Below are 24,052 nucleotides of genomic sequence, written 5' to 3'. Positions count from 1 at the left end.
CCTACTTGCAAACGGAAGGAGACAACAGGAAGTGAGATGAAATCTACCCCTAGGAAGGGAAATTCTCTCCTGTAAGAGTTAATATGGGAAAACAAGTTCTCCTTTCCACTGATGCTTTCCAATCCTTGTTCCACAAAAAAACCCAAATTTTCAAAAAACATTTTTCATTGGGACAAAAAAGTGAGGTGAAATCTTCTGAAGAGGAGGAAAGACAGCAAAACAAATGTCACAGGGGTGATAACCCTTCCCTATGTTTTCCAAAAAGCTTAGAAAAGATTTTTTGGCTGGAGCTAAACACGTTAAAAATGTTCAAAATTACAAACAGATTCTACTTAACAACAAACCTACAGTCCCTGTCTTGTTTGCACCGCCTGTATACTGCTGTTCAGAGTATATAGGGCCTGGTGGCCCCACACCTTTCCTTATTTTAATTTGGGTGCGGGGTTCCCCTTAATATCCATACAAGACCCAAAGGGACTGGTAATGGACTGGGGGGTACCCATGCCGTTTGTCTCACTGATTTTCATCCATATTGCCATGACCCGACATGACATTAAACCCGCAAGCAGTTTTAAATGAGATTTTTTCCTTTAAAAATGACATTTGGTGCAGGGACTGTTCTAAACATGGGAAACACGCGTCACTTTACAGGCATACTATAGACACCCCCCAGGTACGATATTTAAAGGAATATTTCACTTTTTTTTTTTTACTTTAAGCATCATTAAAATCACTGCTCCCGAAAAAACGGCCGTTTTTAAAAGTTTTTTTTGCATTGATACATGTCCCCTGGGGTAGGACCCGGGTCCCCAAACCCTTTTTAGGACAATACCATGCAAATTAGCCTTTAAAATGAGCACTTTTGATTTCGAACGTTCGAGTCCCATAGACGTCAATGGGGTTCTAACGTTCGTGCGAACTTTCGGTCCGTTCGCGGGTTCTGGTGCGAACCGAACCGGGGGGTGTTCGGCTCATCCCTATTCAGAACTTGATCTTCCAGTCTGGTATAACTGTCTTGCAAAGTCTGTACGGCTTGCGTGAGTGCGGCTAAGTGCGTACAGATTTCCTTGATAGGAGAGGCCTCTCCTGCGGGCTCAGACATGGTAGTTGAGCCCGACTGGTGGAAGGAGACCTCTCTTAAGCACTGGTTCAGAAGCCACTGGAGTGGGGACAGTAGTCTACTGAGCACAGTGGGTAGGGGTGCCTGATGCGGTTTCTTGCGATGGCCAGCGCAGGAGCTGATGAGACTTCCTTCAGGGAGGCTGTATAGCGGATGCAGGTAGGCAGAAGCGGATCCGTTAGCAGGCAGGAGAAGGATGTTGCAGCAGCAGAACCTGGAGCTGGAAGAGCAGGTGGTGAGCAGCGTCACAGGACACAAGCAAAGCAGAATCAAACAGTCCGTATCAGCAGGAGATCAGGCAGGTATATGGCAGAAGGGATGATCACAGAATAGTCAGGCAGGCAGGTAATCGGCAACAGGTAACAGGATACAGCAAGGTCAGGCAGGCCGGGTCGGGTAGGAGATAGCAGAGTAGTCAGACGGAGCCGGGTCAATTCACAATAGTAACAACAGGCAGATTACAGAACTCAGGTGCAGAGCTGCAGAGGAACAGCACCTGATGGGAGTAACTGACATCTACTTAAAGGGACTTTGGCGCCAAACAGCGCTAGCGCGAATGGGCGCGCGCACGCGCGAACACGCGAACGGGTGCGCGCGGAAGCGCACCAGCGCCCCCCAGTGGGGAATTTGGCTGAATTGCTCTGGAAAAGCCTCTCGTGCACCAGCGTGCACGTATGTTAGCCCGATGACCACCAACACGTCCCTGACATTGCCCCCTTCCAACGGGCAGCCTCCGGATGCCCAGATAACTCCTCTTCTCAGGATGAGCAGAGAAATAGGCCTGGATCAAACGTTCAGCGTGAATATTGTTATTGGGTTCCCATGAATTGTTCTCCGGACCAAACCCCTTCCATTTGATCAAGAACTGTACCTGCCCCAATCTCTTTCTGCAATCGAGGATAGCCTCCACCTCATATTCCTCGTTTCCGTCCACCAAGACAGGTTCGGGGACCCTGGTGCCCCTATTAGGGAAGGGATCGGTTACAGCAGGCTTCAATAATGACACATGGAACACAGGATGGATTTTAAGTGAGTCAGGTAAACACAGTTTGTAAGACACCTCATTAACCTTCTTTTTCACCGGAAAAGGTCCAATAAACTTAGGAGCAAGCTTCTTGGAAGGACAAGCTAGTTTAATATTATTGGTAGACAGCCATACCTTATCACCAATCTGCAGGTCTAGATCTCCTCTTCTCTTTTGATCGAAGAACCTCTTACTGTCTGCTTGTGCCTTGGATATCGCTTCCTGTAGCATCCGGTTGTTGTGACTGAGGAACTGTACTGTGTCCTGGACCGCTGGAACTGGGGATTCTGGAAGAAAATCTGGTAAGAAAGACACATGAAAACCATAATTGGCAAAAAACGGGGACTGACCCGTGGCAGAGTGGCTAGCATTATTGTAAGCGAATTCCGCTAGAGGTAGTAGGGACACCCAGTCATCTTGTACAAATGAGGTAAAGCATCTAATGTACTGCTCTAGCGTTTGATTTGTCCGTTCAGTTTGCCCATTTGTTTGGGGGTGATACGCTGAAGACAGGGCCAATTCAATTTTCAGTATTTCACATAGGGCTTTCCAGAAACATGACATAAACTGCACCCCCCTATCGGATACTATATTTGCAGGAACTCCGTGCAGCCTGACGATCTCCTTGATGAATACACGGGCAGTCTCTACAGCAGAAGGTGTCCCCTTTAAGGGCAAAAAGTGGGCCATTTTGGACAGACGATCGACGACTACGAAGATCGCCGAACATCCTTCTGAGCATGGTAATTCGACAATAAAGTCCATTGCTATCATCCTCCAGGGCCTATCTGGTATGGGTAACGGCCTCAACAGTCCCCAAGCTCGGTTCCTAGAGGTCTTATTTTGAATGCAAACAGGACAGGAGCTAACGTACTTTTTGCAGAATTCTTTCATGTTAGGCCACCAGAACGTGCGTTGCACGAGTTCAAGGGTCTTACGGACCCCAAAATGTCCTGCAAGTGGATGATCATGCAACAAGCTCAGCACTTTGACTCGGATGTCTTCTGGCACAAATATCTGACTTCCTTTCCATAATAACCCATCTCGAGGTACTACAGCAAGTCCTTGAAGGCTTGAAGGTTCTGGTGATGCTTGTCTGATCAAGGACAGGATGTCCGTCTGAAGGAGTAGGAAATTATTTGCTGGGAGGATGGTGTCAGGTACAGAAGGTTTCTTGGGATGGTCAAACATGCGCGACAGCGAGTCTGGTTTTACGTTCTTGGTTCCTGGCCGATAGGTAATATGAAAACAGAAACGTGTGAAAAATAAGGCCCACCGGGCTTGTCAAGGTTTCAGTCTTCTAGCAGATCTTAAATATTCGAGGTTCTTGTGATCCGTATATATTAGAACCGGATGGACCGCACCCTCCAACAAATACCTCCACTCTTCTAGTGCTGCCTTAATGGCCAGTAACTCTCGATCACCCACATCATAATTTCGCTCAGCCGGCGAGAGTTTCCTGGAGAAAAAACCCACAGGGTGCATCAGATCCTTGTTCCCCTGTCGCTGAGAGATGACTGCACCCACGGCCACTTCAGAAGCATCCACCTCCAGAATAAAAGGTAGGGATGGGTCAGGATGGCTGAGAATTGGAGCTGAGGTGAACCGTCTTTTTAATTCTTCAAAGGCCTCCTGAGCCTCAGAGCTCCAGTGAAAACAACAGTTCTGCTTGGTTAGCTGCGTAATAGGTGAAATGATGGCAGAGAATCCTTTAATAAATTTTCTGTAGAAATTTGCAAATCTGACAAAGCGCTGTACGCCCTTTTTGTCCAGAGGGGCTGGCCAATCTAGCACAGCGGACACCTTTTGAGGATCCATTTTAATGCCGGTAGGAGAGATCACTAGCCCCAAAAACTGAATGTCCCTTTGTTCAAATTCGCATTTTTCTGCTTTGGCATACAGTCCGTGTAAACGAGGACGGCTCAAGACCTTGCGAACATGTTCTCGATGTTGGTTAAGGGAATTGGAGAAGATCAAAATATCATCCAAGTAAACTATCATAAAGATGTCCAGGAAATCTCTGAATATATCGTTGACCAGATGCTGGAATGTGGCAGGGGCATTGCATAGGCCGAAGGGCATGACCAAGTACTCGTAGTGCCCGAAACGGGTCCGGAAAGCCGTCTTCCATTCATCCCCGGCCCGAATGCGGACCAGGTTGTAGGCCCCTCTTAAATCCAACTTGGTGAAGATAACAGCAGACCTCAACTTCTGAAATAGTTCAGGTATCAGGGGCAACGGGTAGCGGTTTTTGACTGTGATCTTATTTAAGTCCCGATAGTCCACACATGGACGAAGAGTCTGATCTTTTTTGGCAACAAAGAATATACCAGCTCCAGCTGGGGAGGTAGAAGGTCGAATAAAGCCCTTTTCGAGGTTTTCATTAATGTATAGCTTAAGAGCCTCTTGTTCCTTCTCAGATAATGGAAAGATGCGCCCGAAGGGAATCTCAGCCCCAGGAAGCAACTCAATTGGGCAATCATAGGGGCGATGGGGTGGCAGGGAGTCCGCTCCCTTCTTGCTGAAAACATCTGCAAATTCGTGATAAACTTCTGGTATGGTTTGGAGGTGATCTGGATCTACATCCATGCAGAGTAAGGTGGCAGCTGGTTTGGAGGGTTCAGGTAAACAATGTCTCTGACAATAGGGAGATAGAAACTTGATTTCACCGGTAGACCAATTAACGTGGGGATTATGGGCCTGAAGCCAAGGCATGCCCAAAATGACCGGAAACAGAGGAGAGGAGATAACGTCCAGAATCAGGAACTCTTTATGCTGAGCTGAACAGGTGACAAGCAGTGGAAGGGTTTCCTGAGAGACTTGTCCTGATTTTATGTGGGACCCATCGGCCAGAAAAACGGAAAGTCTGTGAGTTTTGTCTTTCAGAGGAAGATTCTGTTGAGCAGCAAAGGCAGAGTCAATAAAGCAGCTGCAAGCCCCAGAATCAATGATGGCGTTGATCCGGATTGTTCTTCCCTGGAGCTGTAATGAGAGAGGGAGAGCAAGTTGAGTGGCATTGGCGGTTAATGCTGAAAGACTGGCCGGGGTAGAGGAAACACACTTACTGGTCTTGATCGGGCAGTTGTTCACATAGTGGCCTGTCCCACCACAGTAGAGGCAGAGGTTCAGCTGACATCTACGTGCCCGCTCTTCAGGAGATAAAGTAGAACGCAGTAGTCCTAACTGCATCGGTTCTGAAACATCAGGTGTTGGAGTAGCCGGGTTGGAGCAGGTAGAAGGTAGGTATCGGGAAGAAGGCATTGGAACTTTCGCAGTCATCCACATGGGGCGCGTTTGCTGGGAGGAGCGTTCAGATCGGCGTTCACGAAGGCGCCGATCGATCTGGATGGTTAAAGCAACAAGTTCCTCAAGGGTATCCGGCATTCCTACCCGTGCGAGCTCATCCTTGAGGCTCTCTGATAACCCCATACGGAATTGATGGCGTAATGCCGCATTATTCCATTGTGTGTCCGCGCTCCAGTGTCGAAAGTCCATGACATAGTCCTCGGCCGGTCTGCAGCCTTGCTGGAGCGCGAACAAAGCTGACTCAGCGGTGGCAGTATGCTGCGGGTCATCATACAGTTGGGCCATGGCCTCAAAGAAAGAGGACAAGGACTGGATCTGTGCTGAGTTGTTTTCCAGCAGGCGATGAGCCCAGGTTTGCGGCTCTCCTTGCAGAAGGGATATCACAAATCCTACTTTAGTAGCCTCCAAAGAAAAAGTCCGTGGCTGTAAGGCAAAATATAACTGGCAGGCACTGCGGAAGGCCAGGAACTTCGTGCGGTCCCCAGAGAACCTCTCAGGGATGGGAACCCTTGGTTCGGGTGGAAGCATAACCACAGAGGGAGATACAGTGGCTTGAGCTGGAGCTGCTGCTGGAGCAGGAGATGCGCCTCCTGGGCTACTGAGGTTCAGAACTTGACCTTCCAGTCTGGTATAACTGTCTTGCAAAGTCTGTACGGCTTGCGTGAGTGCGGCTAAGTGCGTACAGATTTCCTTGATAGGAGAGGCCTCTCCTGCGGGCTCAGACATGGTAGTTGAGCCCGACTGGTGGAAGGAGACCTCTCTTAAGCACTGGTTCAGAAGCCACTGGAGTGGGGACAGTAGTCTACTGAGCACAGTGGGTAGGGGTGCCTGATGCGGTTTCTTGCGATGGCCAGCGCAGGAGCTGATGAGACTTCCTTCAGGGAGGCTGTATAGCGGATGCAGGTAGGCAGAAGCGGATCCGTTAGCAGGCAGGAGAAGGATGTTGCAGCAGCAGAACCTGGAGCTGGAAGAGCAGGTGGTGAGCAGCGTCACAGGACACAAGCAAAGCAGAATCAAACAGTCCGTATCAGCAGGAGATCAGGCAGGTATATGGCAGAAGGGATGATCACAGAATAGTCAGGCAGGCAGGTAATCGGCAACAGGTAACAGGATACAGCAAGGTCAGGCAGGCCGGGTCGGGTAGGAGATAGCAGAGTAGTCAGACGGAGCCGGGTCAATTCACAATAGTAACAACAGGCAGATTACAGAACTCAGGTGCAGAGCTGCAGAGGAACAGCACCTGATGGGAGTAACTGACATCTACTTAAAGGGACTTTGGCGCCAAACAGCGCTAGCGCGAACGGGCGCGCGCACGCGCGAACGCGCGAACGGGTGCGCGCGGAAGCGCACCAGCGCCCCCCAGTGGGGAATTTGGCTGAATTGCTCTGGAAAAGCCTCTCGTGCACCAGCGTGCACGTATGTTAGCCCGATGACCACCAACACGTCCCTGACATTGCCCCCTTCCAACGGGCAGCCTCCGGATGCCCAGATAACTCCTCTTCTCAGGATGAGCAGAGAAATAGGCCTGGATCAAACGTTCAGCGTGAATATTGTTATTGGGTTCCCATGAATTGTTCTCCGGACCAAACCCCTTCCATTTGATCAAGAACTGTACCTGCCCCAATCTCTTTCTGCAATCGAGGATAGCCTCCACCTCATATTCCTCGTTTCCGTCCACCAAGACAGGTTCGGGGACCCTGGTGCCCCTATTAGGGAAGGGATCGGTTACAGCAGGCTTCAATAATGACACATGGAACACAGGATGGATTTTAAGTGAGTCAGGTAAACACAGTTTGTAAGACACCTCATTAACCTTCTTTTTCACCGGAAAAGGTCCAATAAACTTAGGAGCAAGCTTCTTGGAAGGACAAGCTAGTTTAATATTATTGGTAGACAGCCATACCTTATCACCAATCTGCAGGTCTAGATCTCCTCTTCTCTTTTGATCGAAGAACCTCTTACTGTCTGCTTGTGCCTTGGATATCGCTTCCTGTAGCATCCGGTTGTTGTGACTGAGGAACTGTACTGTGTCCTGGACCGCTGGAACTGGGGATTCTGGAAGAAAATCTGGTAAGAAAGACACATGAAAACCATAATTGGCAAAAAACGGGGACTGACCCGTGGCAGAGTGGCTAGCATTATTGTAAGCGAATTCCGCTAGAGGTAGTAGGGACACCCAGTCATCTTGTACAAATGAGGTAAAGCATCTAATGTACTGCTCTAGCGTTTGATTTGTCCGTTCAGTTTGCCCATTTGTTTGGGGGTGATACGCTGAAGACAGGGCCAATTCAATTTTCAGTATTTCACATAGGGCTTTCCAGAAACATGACATAAACTGCACCCCCCTATCGGATACTATATTTGCAGGAACTCCGTGCAGCCTGACGATCTCCTTGATGAATACACGGGCAGTCTCTACAGCAGAAGGTGTCCCCTTTAAGGGCAAAAAGTGGGCCATTTTGGACAGACGATCGACGACTACGAAGATCGCCGAACATCCTTCTGAGCATGGTAATTCGACAATAAAGTCCATTGCTATCATCCTCCAGGGCCTATCTGGTATGGGTAACGGCCTCAACAGTCCCCAAGCTCGGTTCCTAGAGGTCTTATTTTGAATGCAAACAGGACAGGAGCTAACGTACTTTTTGCAGAATTCTTTCATGTTAGGCCACCAGAACGTGCGTTGCACGAGTTCAAGGGTCTTACGGACCCCAAAATGTCCTGCAAGTGGATGATCATGCAACAAGCTCAGCACTTTGACTCGGATGTCTTCTGGCACAAATATCTGACTTCCTTTCCATAATAACCCATCTCGAGGTACTACAGCAAGTCCTTGAAGGCTTGAAGGTTCTGGTGATGCTTGTCTGATCAAGGACAGGATGTCCGTCTGAAGGAGTAGGAAATTATTTGCTGGGAGGATGGTGTCAGGTACAGAAGGTTTCTTGGGATGGTCAAACATGCGCGACAGCGAGTCTGGTTTTACGTTCTTGGTTCCTGGCCGATAGGTAATATGAAAACAGAAACGTGTGAAAAATAAGGCCCACCGGGCTTGTCAAGGTTTCAGTCTTCTAGCAGATCTTAAATATTCGAGGTTCTTGTGATCCGTATATATTAGAACCGGATGGACCGCACCCTCCAACAAATACCTCCACTCTTCTAGTGCTGCCTTAATGGCCAGTAACTCTCGATCACCCACATCATAATTTCGCTCAGCCGGCGAGAGTTTCCTGGAGAAAAAACCCACAGGGTGCATCAGATCCTTGTTCCCCTGTCGCTGAGAGATGACTGCACCCACGGCCACTTCAGAAGCATCCACCTCCAGAATAAAAGGTAGGGATGGGTCAGGATGGCTGAGAATTGGAGCTGAGGTGAACCGTCTTTTTAATTCTTCAAAGGCCTCCTGAGCCTCAGAGCTCCAGTGAAAACAACAGTTCTGCTTGGTTAGCTGCGTAATAGGTGAAATGATGGCAGAGAATCCTTTAATAAATTTTCTGTAGAAATTTGCAAATCCGACAAAGCGCTGTACGCCCTTTTTGTCCAGAGGGGCTGGCCAATCTAGCACAGCGGACACCTTTTGAGGATCCATTTTAATGCCGGTAGGAGAGATCACTAGCCCCAAAAACTGAATGTCCCTTTGTTCAAATTCGCATTTTTCTGCTTTGGCATACAGTCCGTGTAAACGAAGACGGCTCAAGACCTTGCGAACATGTTCTCGATGTTGGTTAAGGGAATTGGAGAAGATCAAAATATCATCCAAGTAAACTATCATAAAGATGTCCAGGAAATCTCTGAATATATCGTTGACCAGATGCTGGAATGTGGCAGGGGCATTGCATAGGCCGAAGGGCATGACCAAGTACTCGTAGTGCCCGAAACGGGTCCGGAAAGCCGTCTTCCATTCATCCCCGGCCCGAATGCGGACCAGGTTGTAGGCCCCTCTTAAATCCAACTTGGTGAAGATAACAGCAGACCTCAACTTCTGAAATAGTTCAGGTATCAGGGGCAACGGGTAGCGGTTTTTGACTGTGATCTTATTTAAGTCCCGATAGTCCACACATGGACGAAGAGTCTGATCTTTTTTGGCAACAAAGAATATACCAGCTCCAGCTGGGGAGGTAGAAGGTCGAATAAAGCCCTTTTCGAGGTTTTCATTAATGTATAGCTTAAGAGCCTCTTGTTCCTTCTCAGATAATGGAAAGATGCACCCGAAGGGAATCTCAGCCCCAGGAAGCAACTCAATTGGGCAATCATAGGGGCGATGGGGTGGCAGGGAGTCCGCTCCCTTCTTGCTGAAAACATCTGCAAATTCGTGATAAACTTCTGGTATGGTTTGGAGGTGATCTGGATCTACATCCATGCAGAGTAAGGTGGCAGCTGGTTTGGAGGGTTCAGGTAAACAATGTATCTGACAATAGGGAGATAGAAACTTGATTTCACCGGTAGACCAATTAACGTGGGGATTATGGGCCTGAAGCCAAGGCATGCCCAAAATGACCGGAAACAGAGGAGAGGAGATAACGTCCAGAATCAGGAACTCTTTATGCTGAGCTGAACAGGTGACAAGCAGTGGAAGGGTTTCCTGAGAGACTTGTCCTGATTTTATGTGGGACCCATCGGCCAGAAAAACGGAAAGTCTGTGAGTTTTGTCTTTCAGAGGAAGATTCTGTTGAGCAGCAAAGGCAGAGTCAATAAAGCAGCTGCAAGCCCCAGAATCAATGATGGCGTTGATCCGGATTGTTCTTCCCTGGAGCTGTAATGAGAGAGGGAGAGCAAGTTGAGTGGCATTGGCGGTTAATGCTGAAAGACTGGCCGGGGTAGAGGAAACACACTTACTGGTCTTGATCGGGCAGTTGTTCACATAGTGGCCTGTCCCACCACAGTAGAGGCAGAGGTTCAGCTGACGTCTACGTGCCCGCTCTTCAGGAGATAAAGTAGAACGCAGTAGTCCTAACTGCATCGGTTCTGAAACATCAGGTGTTGGAGTAGCCGGGTTGGAGCAGGTAGAAGGTAGGTATCGGGAAGAAGGCATTGGAACTTTCGCAGTCATCCACATGGGGCGCGTTTGCTGGGAGGAGCGTTCAGATCGGCGTTCACGAAGGCGCCGATCGATCTGGATGGTTAAAGCAACAAGTTCCTCAAGGGTATCCGGCATTCCTACCCGTGCGAGCTCATCCTTGAGGCTCTCTGATAACCCCATACGGAATTGATGGCGTAATGCCGCATTATTCCATTGTGTGTCCGCGCTCCAGTGTCGAAAGTCCATGACATAGTCCTCGGCCGGTCTGCAGCCTTGCTGGAGCGCGAACAAAGCTGACTCAGCGGTGGCAGTACGCTGCGGGTCATCATACAGTTGGGCCATGGCCTCAAAGAAAGAGGACAAGGACTGGATCTGTGCTGAGTTGTTTTCCAGCAGGCGATGAGCCCAGGTTTGCGGCTCTCCTTGCAGAAGGGATATCACAAATCCTACTTTAGTAGCCTCCAAAGAAAAAGTCCGTGGCTGTAAGGCAAAATATAACTGGCAGGCACTGCGGAAGGCCAGGAACTTCGTGCGGTCCCCAGAGAACCTCTCAGGGATGGGAACCCTTGGTTCGGGTGGAAGCATAACCACAGAGGGAGATACAGTGGCTTGAGCTGGAGCTGCTGCTGGAGCAGGAGATGCGCCTCCTGGGCTACTGAGGTTCAGAACTTGACCTTCCAGTCTGGTATAACTGTCTTGCAAAGTCTGTACGGCTTGCGTGAGTGCGGCTAAGTGCGTACAGATTTCCTTGATAGGAGAGGCCTCTCCTGCGGGCTCAGACATGGTAGTTGAGCCCGACTGGTGGAAGGAGACCTCTCTTAAGCACTGGTTCAGAAGCCACTGGAGTGGGGACAGTAGTCTACTGAGCACAGTGGGTAGGGGTGCCTGATGCGGTTTCTTGCGATGGCCAGCGCAGGAGCTGATGAGACTTCCTTCAGGGAGGCTGTATAGCGGATGCAGGTAGGCAGAAGCGGATCCGTTAGCAGGCAGGAGAAGGATGTTGCAGCAGCAGAACCTGGAGCTGGAAGAGCAGGTGGTGAGCAGCGTCACAGGACACAAGCAAAGCAGAATCAAACAGTCCGTATCAGCAGGAGATCAGGCAGGTATATGGCAGAAGGGATGATCACAGAATAGTCAGGCAGGCAGGTAATCGGCAACAGGTAACAGGATACAGCAAGGTCAGGCAGGCCGGGTCGGGTAGGAGATAGCAGAGTAGTCAGACGGAGCCGGGTCAATTCACATTAGTAACAACAGGCAGATTACAGAACTCAGGTGCAGAGCTGCAGAGGAACAGCACCTGATGGGAGTAACTGACATCTATTTAAAGGGACTTTGGCGCCAAACAGCGCTAGCGCGAACGGGCGCGCGCATGCGCGTACGCGCGAACGGGCGCGCGCGGAAGCGCACCAGCGCCCACCAGTGGGGAATTTGGCTGAATTGCTCTGGAAAAGCCTCTCGTGCACGTATGTTAGCCCGATGACCACCAACACGTCCCTGACAGTCACCCAGAGATTGATAGAGAGGGACACACACAGTGAGAAAATAAGTGACAGCGTGATAGAGGGACTGTGGAGAGTTGGATCCTTATCTTCACAATATTGTAGCCAGGTTCCAGGGGCTAATGCAGGTTCTTCTTAGGCCTGAGATGATCACCAAGATTCTTGATAATCCCCACAGTTGATCCTGCAAAAGAAATTCACGTGTAAGACTGCTAGTAATGTATAGGTAATTAATGCATGGAAACAAGATGAAAATTGCAAATTCAACATCAATCTCCATATTTACCTGGACTACAACTATTAGTGGGTTCCTGACATGGTGTGCAGCTGCCTGACCCTCCAACTTCAATCCCCATCATCCTTGTAGACGTAACAGAAAAATAATTAAATTTCATTCTAATTAAATGTAATTATTTTGCTGGTGCAGATTCATGGTCTAGATCGCAAATTTAATATTTGTTATTAAACACTTAGCAGAACGTAAATTTATGACTGTTGCCTTTTTACTTATAATTAGAACAATAATTGGAGCCAGCTGGCACGCTGCCGCAGTGACATCAATTGGACATTTCAACAACCCCTCGCTAAGTCCAGTTGCGGTCACTGCAAATGCAGAGTGTGTTATACAGAGCTCAATGTGTACTGTGTTATGTATGGTACAATCTATAACACACTGTGCTATATATAACATTAATAAGGGGCACTCTGATGGCCACAACAAAATGTGCCCATCACATTGCTCCTTTAAATCTGTGTCCCCAGTGCAGTGCTCCCTTACATCAGTGTACCCAGCAGAGTGGTCCCTTACATCAGTGTTCCCAGTGGAGTTCTCCCTTACATCAGTGTACCCAGCGGAGTTCTCCCTTACATCAGTGTACCCAGCAGAGTTCTCCCTTACATCAGTGTTCCCAGCGGAGTTCTTTCTTACATCAGTGTTCCCAGTGGAGATCTCCCTCACATCAGTGTTCCCAGCGGAGTTCTCCGTTACATCAGTGTTCCAAGCGGAGTTCTCCCTTACATCAGTGTACCCAGCGGTCTACCTTACATCAGTGTTCCCAGCGGAGTTCTTCCTTACATCATTGTTCCCAGCGGAGTTCTCCCTTACATCAGTGTACCCAGCGGAGTTCTCCCTTACATCAGTGTTCCCAGCAGAGTTCTCCCTTACATCAGTGTACCTAGCGGAGGTCTCCCTTACATCAGTGTTCCCAGCGGAGTTCTCCCTTACATCAGTGTTCCCAGCGGAGTTCTCCCTTACATCAGTGTACCTAGCGGAGTTCTCCCTTACATCAGTGTTCCCAGCGGAGTTCTCCCTTACATCAGTGTTCCCAGCGGAGTTCTCCCTTACATCAGTGTGCCCAGCAGAGTTCCCCCTTACATAAGTGTTCCCATTCACCGTTTCAGGTCTGATTTCAGCCTGAATTTTTTGCTGAATTCGGACCTGAAGCAGACCAAAAGACGCACGGGACTTCTGTGCAATTCGCATGGAAGTCGCTGCGGAGATATGTGAACCGGTTCTATAGAATACCGGTCACAATCTCCTGACATGCGAATTGGATGCAGAGAAACACACATCCAATTCGCAATAGTGTGAACTCAGCCTTAAAATTGTGCACACCCATGGAATGGCAACAAAAGGCTCATTTCTTAAAAAGTGCTCACCAGACGGGTCCATGGAGGGTGGGGGAGGGTAAAAGAGGTCACAGGAGTCCTCTAGTACATGTCCTTACCTAACGTTGCCATCCTGTCCTGGGGGCAACCCAGAAGCGTCAGAATTCGATATTTCTGATAGAATGCATGAAGCTAAAAAAGGTTGCACCTTTAGAACCTGTGACAGACCTAGCCAGAACAGAGGCTGTTGGAGAGGACTGTATGCAAGCCTGTTGCCTTTTGATTATGAGCCCTGGATTTTCAATGGAACAATACTCTTTGTGAGGTGAATAAGAAATCCAGGCTGAACTGTACTAATCGGACTCAGTCGTGTATATATGTATATATTGTATGGGGACTCCTTACTGTAGATTTGTGTCCCTGAAGAGGGAGGGGGGATTCCTCCAGCAGCCCCCTGCTGATAAGACTGATTCATTCTGTTGGGACACATCCTGTGAGGAGATGCTGGTGTCATCAATTCCAACTACCTGTGTTTATGTTAATTGAATGAGCTGATGACATTGTCCTCTATACAATGTAGGAGACGGGACGACTCCTCTTGGAGCTGCTATTGTGTTGATATAACTGTGTGAAGCTCGGTGACCACAAGTCTGGGCGAAAGGTCATGTCTCAGTCACCTAGGCTGTACAAAGGATTAGATAATTAGCTCATGTTAATTAAGTTCCAGTTGTATTGTTAGAGGAGGTTCCAACGGCATATAAAGTCTTGTAATTTTGATTCTAAATAAAGTGAGTTCTTGGTAGCAACAAGCAAGTGTCGCCTTGTTTTGTGCTCAGAGAGGTTGGGATATCTGTATACAGACTGGGAGGAAGTGGTATATGACGGAAGCACTCAAGCGGAGTGTGGGACGTTCCGTGACAGAACCACTTTAAATAGCGATTCGTATCTGCATTCCCTTTGTTCTACCCCTTCTGATGTTGACATGGTGTTTATTTCCTGCGTATTTCAGGTCATTGACCAATAGTAACCCTGGAGAACAAGTTAAACCTGACTCTTATCATAGAGAAGTGAGATCAATGTCCATGGAAACCACCCTCACCTGGGTGGTAAGGAATGACCTCTCCAGAATAGTTCACACTGCTACAGGAGCTGTTACAGGAGGTGGACACCAGGCGTCCTGTAAGGAGACACTAACATGTTATTATTTCTCCATGACTTAGAACTAAGGGGAGAGATGAGAGCCAAAACAGATGAATCTGCCAATGAAATACACAGCCAAAGCTAATCAGTGACAGAACTCCAAGGATTGTGGTAAGGGATGACCTAACGCACATTGTGAAATCTCAGTGGTTACAAAGTCAAACACAGGGTTGCCTTCACCACACCGGTCTAGGGGCATAGGGCTGAGGGGCCCCATTCTTTAAAGTGCAATTCCAGACAGGTTTGGTTTTTGGAGAAGGGTTAGAATGAAATTGGGTCCTCATCAAGGTTTTCTGCTTTGTCCTGGTGACTCTACTGGGGACACAGATAATGATAAAGACCTGACATTGGTTCAAATCCTTCCGCACTGTATACACAACTAGAAAAAAGATTCCACTTTAAATACTTCTTTCTATCATAGTGTTCTTAAGTTTTACTAGCCACCAAATGCCATCTTTGGTTGGCCGAAGGCCTCTTTGGATGGCAGATCTTGTAGGGGTGATAAAAATTGGTTTGGTTGCCTTTCTATAAAGCCACACCATTAATGGCCAAAGGGGAATTAAAAGACTCAGAATGCGGCATAAGATTATCTCCCATACCCTGAACTCTCTGGGCAGAAAATACTCACTGCGGTAGTAGTCAGGACATTCCACAAGGCACATCAAGCACGTGCCTACAGGCGCCCTTCCTAAAGGGTCGCCCATCAGTATGAGCTTTTTTTATAACTGAGCTTTACTGATGAGCCCACTTCCCAATGTATGGGACAGTTCTGGTCTGAGGGCATCATGTGATCAATATTGTTTCCCTGTACTGTACTATACAATGTGATATCACATATGGGCCTGGACACAGCCAGTAATGGATGGTTTGTGTCCAATGTCCCCATCCATTTCCATGTCTACTATTTCAGAACACATCTGTTGAGGATACTTTGTGGACATCATCAGTGAGTAATGATTGGCATTGTGCCCTACGATGTTTCTGGGGGATCAGTGGAGGGGTCTTGTTTCTGATTGAAGTTCTTGTCTCCCCAAAACACACAGACTCAGGGAACTGGAGGTTCCATATTCATACTGGGGGTCTCTATTAGGGATGAGCTTCGAGTTCGAGTCGAACTCATGTTCGACTCGAACATTGGCTGTTCACAAGTTCGCTGAACAGCGGACAATTTGGGGTGTTCGTGGCAAATTCGAATGCCGCGGAACACCCTTCAACAGTCTATGGGAGAAATCAAAAGTGCTAACTTTAAAGGCTTATATGCAAGTTATTGTCATAAAAAGTGTTTGGGGACCTGGGTCCTGCCCCAGGGGACATGGATCAATGCAAAAAAAAGTTTTAAAAACGGCCGTTTTTTCAGGAGCAGTAATTTTAATAATGCTTAAAGTCAAACAATAAAAGTGTAATATCCCTTTGAATGTCGTAGCTGGGGGGTGTCTATAGTATGCCTGTAAAGGGGCGCATGTTTCCCGTGTTTAGAACAGTCTGACAGCAAAATGACATTTCAAAAGAAAAAAGTAATTTAAAACTACTCGCGGCTATTGCATTGCCGGTCCGACAATACACATAAAAGTTCATTGATAAAAACGGCATTGTAATTCCCCACAGGGGAACCCCGAACCAAAATTTAAAAAAAAAATGACGTGGGGGTCCCCCTAAATTCCATACCAGACCCTTTAGGTCTGGTATGGATTTTAAGGGGAACCCCGCGCCAAAATTAAAAAAAAAAGGCGTGGGGTCCCCCCAAAAATCCATACCAGACCCTTATCTGAGCACGCAACCTGGCAGGCCGCAGGAAAAGAGGGGGGGACGAGAGAGCGCCCCCCCCTCCTGAACCGTACCAGGCCACATGCCCTCAACATTGGGAGGGTGCTTTGGGTTAGCCCCCCAAAACACCTTGTCCCATGTTGATGAGGACAAGGGCCTCATCCCCACAACCCTGGCCGGTGGTTGTGGGGGTCTGCGGGCGGGGGGCTTATCGGAATCTGGAAGCTCCCTTTAACAAGGGGACCCCCAGATCCCGCCCCCCCTGTGTGAAATGGTAAGGGGGTACAAAAATACCCCTACCATTTCACTAAAAAACTGTCAAGAAATGTTAAAAATGACAAGAGACAGTTTTTGACAATTCCTTTATTTAAATGCTTCTTCTTTCTTCTATCTTCCTTCATCTTCTTCTTCTTCTTCTGGTTCTTCTGGCTCTTCTGGTTCTTCCTCCGGTGTTCTCGTCCAACATCTCCTCCACGGCATCTTCTATCTTCTTCTCCTCAGGCCGCTAAGTACCCATGGCATGGGGGGAGGCTCCCGCTCTTCTCTTCATCTTCTTCTCTTCTTCACGTTCTTCTCTTCTTCATCTTCTTCTCTGGGCTGCTTCACATCCATGCTGGCATGGTGGGAGGCTCCCGCTGTGTGACGTGTCTCCTCTTCTGACTTCCCTGTGGCATTCCCCGTGACGTCACAGGGAAGTCCCGTCAAGTCACCGTGCGTCATTATTTAAGAACCGTCAGAAGAGGAGACGCGTCACACAGCGGGAGCCTCCCACCATGCCAGCATGGATGCGGAGCGGCCCGGAGAAGAAGATGAAGAAGATGAAGAAGATGAAGAGAAGAGCGGGAGCCTCCCCCATGCTATGGGTGCGGAGCGGCCCGAGGAGAAGAAGATAGATGATGCCGCGGAGGAGATGCTGGACGAGTACACCGGAGGAAGAACCAGAAGAGCCAGAAGAACCAGAAGAAGAAGTAGAAGATGAAGAAAGATAGAAGAAAGAAGAAGCATTTAAATAAAGGAAATGTCAAAAACTGTCTCTTGTCATTTTTAACATTTTTGACAGTTTTTTAGTGAAATGGTAGGCCCTTACCATTTCACACAGGGGGGGCCCTGTTAAAGGGGGCTTCCAGATTCCGATAAGCCCCCCACCCGCAGACCCCCACAACCACCGGCCAGGGTTGTGGGGATGAGGCCCTTGTCCTCATCAACATGGGGACAAGGTGTTTTGGGGGCTAGTATATGGTTTGTGTTGGTTGTTCCTTAGTTATGGTAATTATTGTTGTGTATACAATTTCATCTGCATATGATAATGTAATCCGCCTCATCTGACCTGGTGGGGTATATATTCTGTGTGAGTTTGTTCAATAAACAGTTCCAGTTTCATACAAGCCATTTGTCGGCTAGTCTTGTATTTGTATCTGTACCCCCGTAGGAGCTGCTGGATATTGTGGTTCACCCGTCAACTTGCACAGCCAGGCATATACTTCTCAGACACTCAGAGACATAGAAAAGTCAGAGAACTTTGTTTTTTTGTTTTATTGAGGGATTGAACTTGAATTGGGTAAGGGAAATATGAGATACCCAACAGAATTGACAAAAGTTGTTTGGGATGACTATATACACTCCAGTATATTCACTCCATCTCTCCTCTCTAATCTTCAGGTCTTTCTCCTCCAGCACATCGCTTCCTCTCTAATCTTCAGATCTTTCTCCTCCAGCACATTGCTTCCTCTCCAATCTTCAGGTCTTTCTCCTCCAGCATATTGCTTCCTCTCTAATCTTCAGGTCTTTCTCCTCCAGCACATCGCCTACTGTCTAATCTTTAGGTCTTTTTCCTCCAGCACATCGCTTCCTCTCTAATCTTCAGGTTTTTCTCCTCTTGCACATCGCTTCCTCTCTAATCTTCAGGTCTTTCTCCTCCAGCACATCGCTAACTCTCTAATCTTCAAGCACATTTAGCACAAAGTGGTTAGGCCTAACACTGGCTCAGACAGGCCTTTAGCAATTGCCCTTTGCAGACCACAGGTCCCCTATAGTGTAGCAAATTAGAAAGTCTCTGGTGCTAGCTGTCCTACATGTTGCTACTGAGGCCAGTAAGCCATCTTCAGGCTCTGCCAGCCTCCTGGTTGCAGCTGCCTCTCTCCACTGCCCCTTTCACCACAGTCCATTCTCCTGGTTCTGATCCTTCTCAGACTGCATGCTCCCAGTCCTTACAGGCGTGCCTCCCAAGTCCTCCCGACTGTGCCTCACTTACCAGCCCTCTTGGCTGCGACCAGTTGTCCTCCCTGGAGTCTCTCAGCAGTGCACTCTCTTTGCTCTCTCCTGTGCCTCCGGTCCAGGACCTTTTCGCGTGTTCAACTCCTTCCCAGCTGGGGCTGGGCTGACCCTGGGTATTTAAGGAGGCCTGCCCCCTGCCAATCCAGATTTAGGATTGGTCAACACTCCTCAGAATACCCCAGGCAGCTCCACCTCTCCTCCCCTCCTTTCTTTCCAGAATCTTCTGGAAAGAAGAGGGAGGTCTCGGTGATGTGGCCCGTGAGTCACCAGCTGCTACCCTGAGCCACTCCCAGCCCAGAATGGAAACAAAACAAACAGGCCTGACTGCCAGCCAGGCTAAATTTACCTGTCCACAAAAATCCTACCTTTATCACTTATCTACCTAGAGGGTGCTACATATGCTATATGGCTATAATATCTGGTATCTATGTCCAGACTGGAGGAAGCACTATACTGATGGAAGCACCAAAGCAGGGTGCTGGGATGGTTGGCCCCTTGCTGATGCCTTAAGAGTGCCTTTACTGGAACTCTTAAGGCATCAGCATACCAAGTCATTTTGGACAATTTCATGCTCCCAACTTTGTGGGAACAGTTTGGGGATGGCCACTTCCTGTTCCAACATGACTGTGCACCAGTGCACAAAGCAAGGTCTGTAAAGACATGGATGAGCGAGTTTGGGGATAAGGAAATTGACTGGCCTGCACGGAGTCCTAACCTCAGCCCCATAGAACACCCTTGGGATGAATTAGCATGGAGACTGCGAGACAGGCCTTGTGTCCAACATCAGTGCCTGACCTCACAAATGTGCTTCTGGAAGAATGGTCAAACATTTCCATAGACAAACTTCCAAACCTTGTGGACAGCCGTCCCAGAAGAGTTGAAGCTGTTAAAACTGCAAAGGGTGGACCAACTCAATATTGAACCCTATGGACTAAGACTGGGATGCCATTAAAGTTCATGTGCAGATAAAGACAGGCATTCCAGTACTTTTGAAAATATAGCATACTTCCAGGATCAGAGGCTGCAGCCACCGCTGCCTCCTGCTTCTGGTTTGCTCCTGTCACTGAGAAGTCAGTCTGGGGCCACCCCTGGTATCACCATTTGCCAACTCTTTGCAGCCTTTGAGTACAAGATGACAAAGAAAAGAAGGAGCAATTGAGGTGGTGCCAAGAAGGAGCAACTGAGGTGGTGCCAAGAAGGTCTGTGGGCATGTCCAGCATATCCAGTGCACCAACTGCGCCTGCTGTGTCCCTAAGGACAAAGCTAGCATGAAGTTTGTGATCAGAAGCATTGGCTGAGTCCAGGATATCTCTGATTGTCTTCATACGCATTGTCTAAGCTTTATGTGACACCGTAGTACTGTGTCACCCCTGCCATTCGCAGCAAGGTGGTCAGAAACCTCTCTTGTGATACATGTAAGGATGGTGTACCACCACCAAGGTTCCGGCCTGCGGGGGCACCTCCAAGAGCAGCTCCCAAACCATTGTAAGGAAATCTGCTCACATGTCTTCTCCAATAAACGGTAAAAGAAAAAAAAAAAACATTAGCCAAAAAGAGAAAGCGCTGACCCAGCGTTTGCCACAAGCCAGGATATGTGAAAGGTGAATTGGCCTAGAGACACAAAGATTTTGCACTTTGATGGGGCAACTAATCTATGGAGGCACTGTGATGGGGCAACCAACCTATGTACAGGGCCTTGAAAAAGTATTCATACCCCTTGACATTTTTCACATTTTGTCATGTTACAACCAAAAACGTAATTGTATTTTATTTGGATTTTATATGATAGACCAACACAAAGTGGCACATAATTGTGAAGTGGAAGGAAAATGATAAATGGTTTTCCAAATTTTTTCCAAATAAATATGTGAAAAGCGTGGCATGCATTTGTATTCAGCCCCTTGAGTCAATACTTTGTAGAACCACCTTTCGCTGCAATTACAGCTGCAAGTCTTTTAGGGGATGTCTCTACCAGCTTTGCACATCTAGAGTGACATTTTTGCTCATTCTCCTTTGCAAAATAGCTCAAGCTCTGGCAGATTGGATGGAGAGCGTCTGTTCAATTTTGAAGTCTTGCCACAGAATCTCAATTGGATTTAGGTCTGGACTTTGACTGGGCCATTCTAACACATGAATATGCTTTGAGCTAAACCAGGGGTAGGCAACCTTACCAACTAGCCTACCAGGCACTAACACCCCCTTCCTGCCCAGGCCATTTTTCAGCTTTCAGCGCTGTCGCACTTTGAATGACAATTGCGCGGTCGTGCTACACTGTACCCAAACAAATTTTTTATAATTTTCTTCACACAAATAGAGCTTTCTTTTGGTGTTATTTAATCATTGCTGGGTTTTTTTATTTTTTACAAAAAAAAGTCCAAAAATTTTGAAAAAAAATGTTTTTTACTTTTTTTCTGTCAGTAAATTTTGTAACTAAGTAATTTTTCGCCTTCACTGATGTGCGCTGATGAGACGGCACCGATGGGCACTGATGGGCTGAACTGGTGGGCATTGATGAGGTGGCACTTATGGGCACTGATGAGGCGGCACTTATGGGCACTGATGAGGCGGCACTTATGGGCACTGATGAGGTGGCACTGATGAGGAGGCACTAATATGTCGCAGTTATGGGCACTGATAGGTGGCACTGATATGTGGCACTGATGAGCACTGATAGGCGGCACTGATGGGCACTTTTAGGTGGCACTGGTGGGCACTGATAGGCGGCAGTGGCAGGCACTGATAGACGGCACTGGTGGGCACAGATCGGCGGCACGGATGGGCAACACTGATGGGCACTGATGGACAGCAGTGATGGGCATTGATGGGCAGCACCAATAGGTGGCACTGATTGCCAGCAATGACTGGCATGGCTAATGAGCACTGATTGGGCAATGGTGGGCACTGATTGCTGCCACTGGTGGGCACTGTATGTTGGCAATGGTGGGCACTGTATTGTGACACTATATTTCTTTATTGTAATCAGGGCACTGATGATCAGTGCCCTGATTACATTCCTACATGTCCCCCTGTGAGGAGATGCCGCTGATCGATTACCGGCATTTCCGTGTTCACATGTGACCGGCTGTGATTGGACACAGTCGATCACATGGTTAAAGAGCCGCAGATGCGGCTCTTTACACAGATTGGGGTCGTGCCGTGTCCTAGCAACACAGCGCTGCAGCGAGTTTTCCACCACATATACCACCACATTAGGCCAAATATTTCAATTTGGTCTCATCTGACCAGAGCACCATCTTCCACATGTTTGCTGTGTCCCCCACGTGGTTTCTCGCAAACTGCAAATGGGACTTATGGCTTTCTTTAAACAATGGCTTTCTTCTTGCCACTCTTTCATAAAGGCCAGATTTGTTGAGCGCATGACTAATCCTGTGGACAGATTCTCCCACCTGAGGCAGTGTTACGTCATGGGCTAGGCCCACAAGGCCCAGGCCTAGGGCGGCACTTTGCGGGGGGACGGCAAAAAAGCTGGTCCCCAGCATGAAAAAAACACCCCCAAACCACCCTCCCAAGTCCCACTTCACGTGGCCGCCTCCCACACACATGCAGTGCACTCTCGAACTCTCCTTTTACCCTCCAGATGTGCGCACGGTATTACGCACAGTAGAGACAAGTTCGAGGGCAGGCAAATTCCTGCCCTCTCCCCTCCAGGTGCCAGTTATTGGCTAAAGGCATCCTGCCCTCCTCCTCACCAGTCTGCGCCCTTCCCGGACCCATTTTGGAGGTGTTCGCGCAGATGTCATCCCGTGTTAGTGGAACAGGGAGAGAGCGGGCGTGCTGCTAATTGGCTGTGTGGTGATCTGCATGTAAATCAGGTCAGCGTGTCCAACCAAAATGAGTGGGGTTAGGGGGCAGTGATTGGGTGTGTCAGCTGTCAGCAAAGTGCACCTGTTCAATGCACGTCTAGTGGTGGAAGACATTTTGTGGGCGGGGTTAATATTGGGTTTAGAAGTGACAGGTTGTCTTAGGGATCTTTGTACTGGAACCTTACAGGATAATGACAGGCAGAATAATTGTCAGTGAGCTGTGTCTGCTTCCCATTCCAGAGCCTTAGCCCTCACCTGCAGCACATGTACTATGTAAATACTGACTTAATTACAAGTCAGGCTGCACCCACCTCACACCTGTGCAGTGGAGGTTAACCACGCCTCCTGCCCCGCTCATCAATTAATTTCTTTTATTTCTAGGAATCCATGGAAAACGATGTGCATGCGTATTTGATGAAAAAATGCCCTGGTCTGCATCTGGACTCACTCCAGATCAGTTCCAGATGTGTTTCTGCGTGTGTGTTTTTAAATGCACTTTTGACGTGTTACAGTGCATTTTTTAAACGTTTCTGGATGCATTCCAGATGCTTTTTTTCTTCTATTTTCTTGGGGTTTTTTTCACTGTACTAGGGTCTGGTGCATTGCTATGACGCACTGATATGCTTTATGTTAATATTGTTAAAGTTGCTGTTAATATTTATTTTTGGAACTTAATCCTGCATGAAACATTGTCAGAATATTTATACTGAAATATTAAACAGTTCTATATTTATGCAAATAAGCAAGGATCTAAAATTAAGGAGATTCCTACTTATTTCCACAAATCAACAAATAATTCTAATTCGTTTTTTGCGCTAACCTGAAGACGAAAGGAATACAATGGTGTGGAAAAAATATATTTATTTACTAAAAATTCAGTGTAAAATAATATCAAAACATAACTGGTGATAAACAAAGCATATGTATCAACATTTCAATAATATGGATAATATTAACGATGAGAATATAACCACAAGCTCTTGTTTAAAAAATACCAATCTATCATAACTTAGTAACTGCTTTGTAAATAGATTTTCAATGGCTCAGCAGAATGTGATGACAACAAGGTGATTTGATTTGACATGTGACCTCTTTCAGACAACAGACCTTACAAGCTAAAATGTATTTTAACAATACATGGACCAATTTGTTCTACCATGTAATTTGTTCTACCATGTAGGTAAAGATAATTTTAGAATTAATTTATGTTTCAAGTATACAGTGGGGACGGAAAGTATTCAGACCCCCTTAAATTTTTCACTCTTTGTTATATTGAAGCCATTTGCTAAAATCATTTAAGTTCATTTTTTTCCTCATTAACTGTACACACAGTACCCCATATTGACAGAAAAACACAGAATTGTTGACATTTTTGCAGATTTATTAAAAAAGAAAAACTGAAATATCATATGGTCC

At 47.6% G+C, this 24,052-nt stretch overlaps 1 protein-coding gene and 1 pseudogene across 1 annotated transcript in view; both read left to right on the top strand.

The window, feature by feature from the left end:
- LOC141145199 (Fc receptor-like protein 5) overlaps positions 1-24,052 on the top strand; it is a 346,484-nt gene that overhangs the window by 187,939 nt on the left and 134,493 nt on the right. The gene's annotated exons all lie outside the window — the stretch shown is intronic.
- Positions 11,944-20,623, top strand: LOC141124086 (small ribosomal subunit protein eS26-like; annotated as a pseudogene).

Source organism: Aquarana catesbeiana, linkage group LG01 (genome assembly GCF_042186555.1).
Source record: "Aquarana catesbeiana isolate 2022-GZ linkage group LG01, ASM4218655v1, whole genome shotgun sequence".
In the NCBI taxonomy this organism is placed as follows: domain Eukaryota; kingdom Metazoa; phylum Chordata; class Amphibia; order Anura; family Ranidae; genus Aquarana; species Aquarana catesbeiana.
This window is presented reverse-complemented; position numbering and strand designations above follow the sequence as displayed.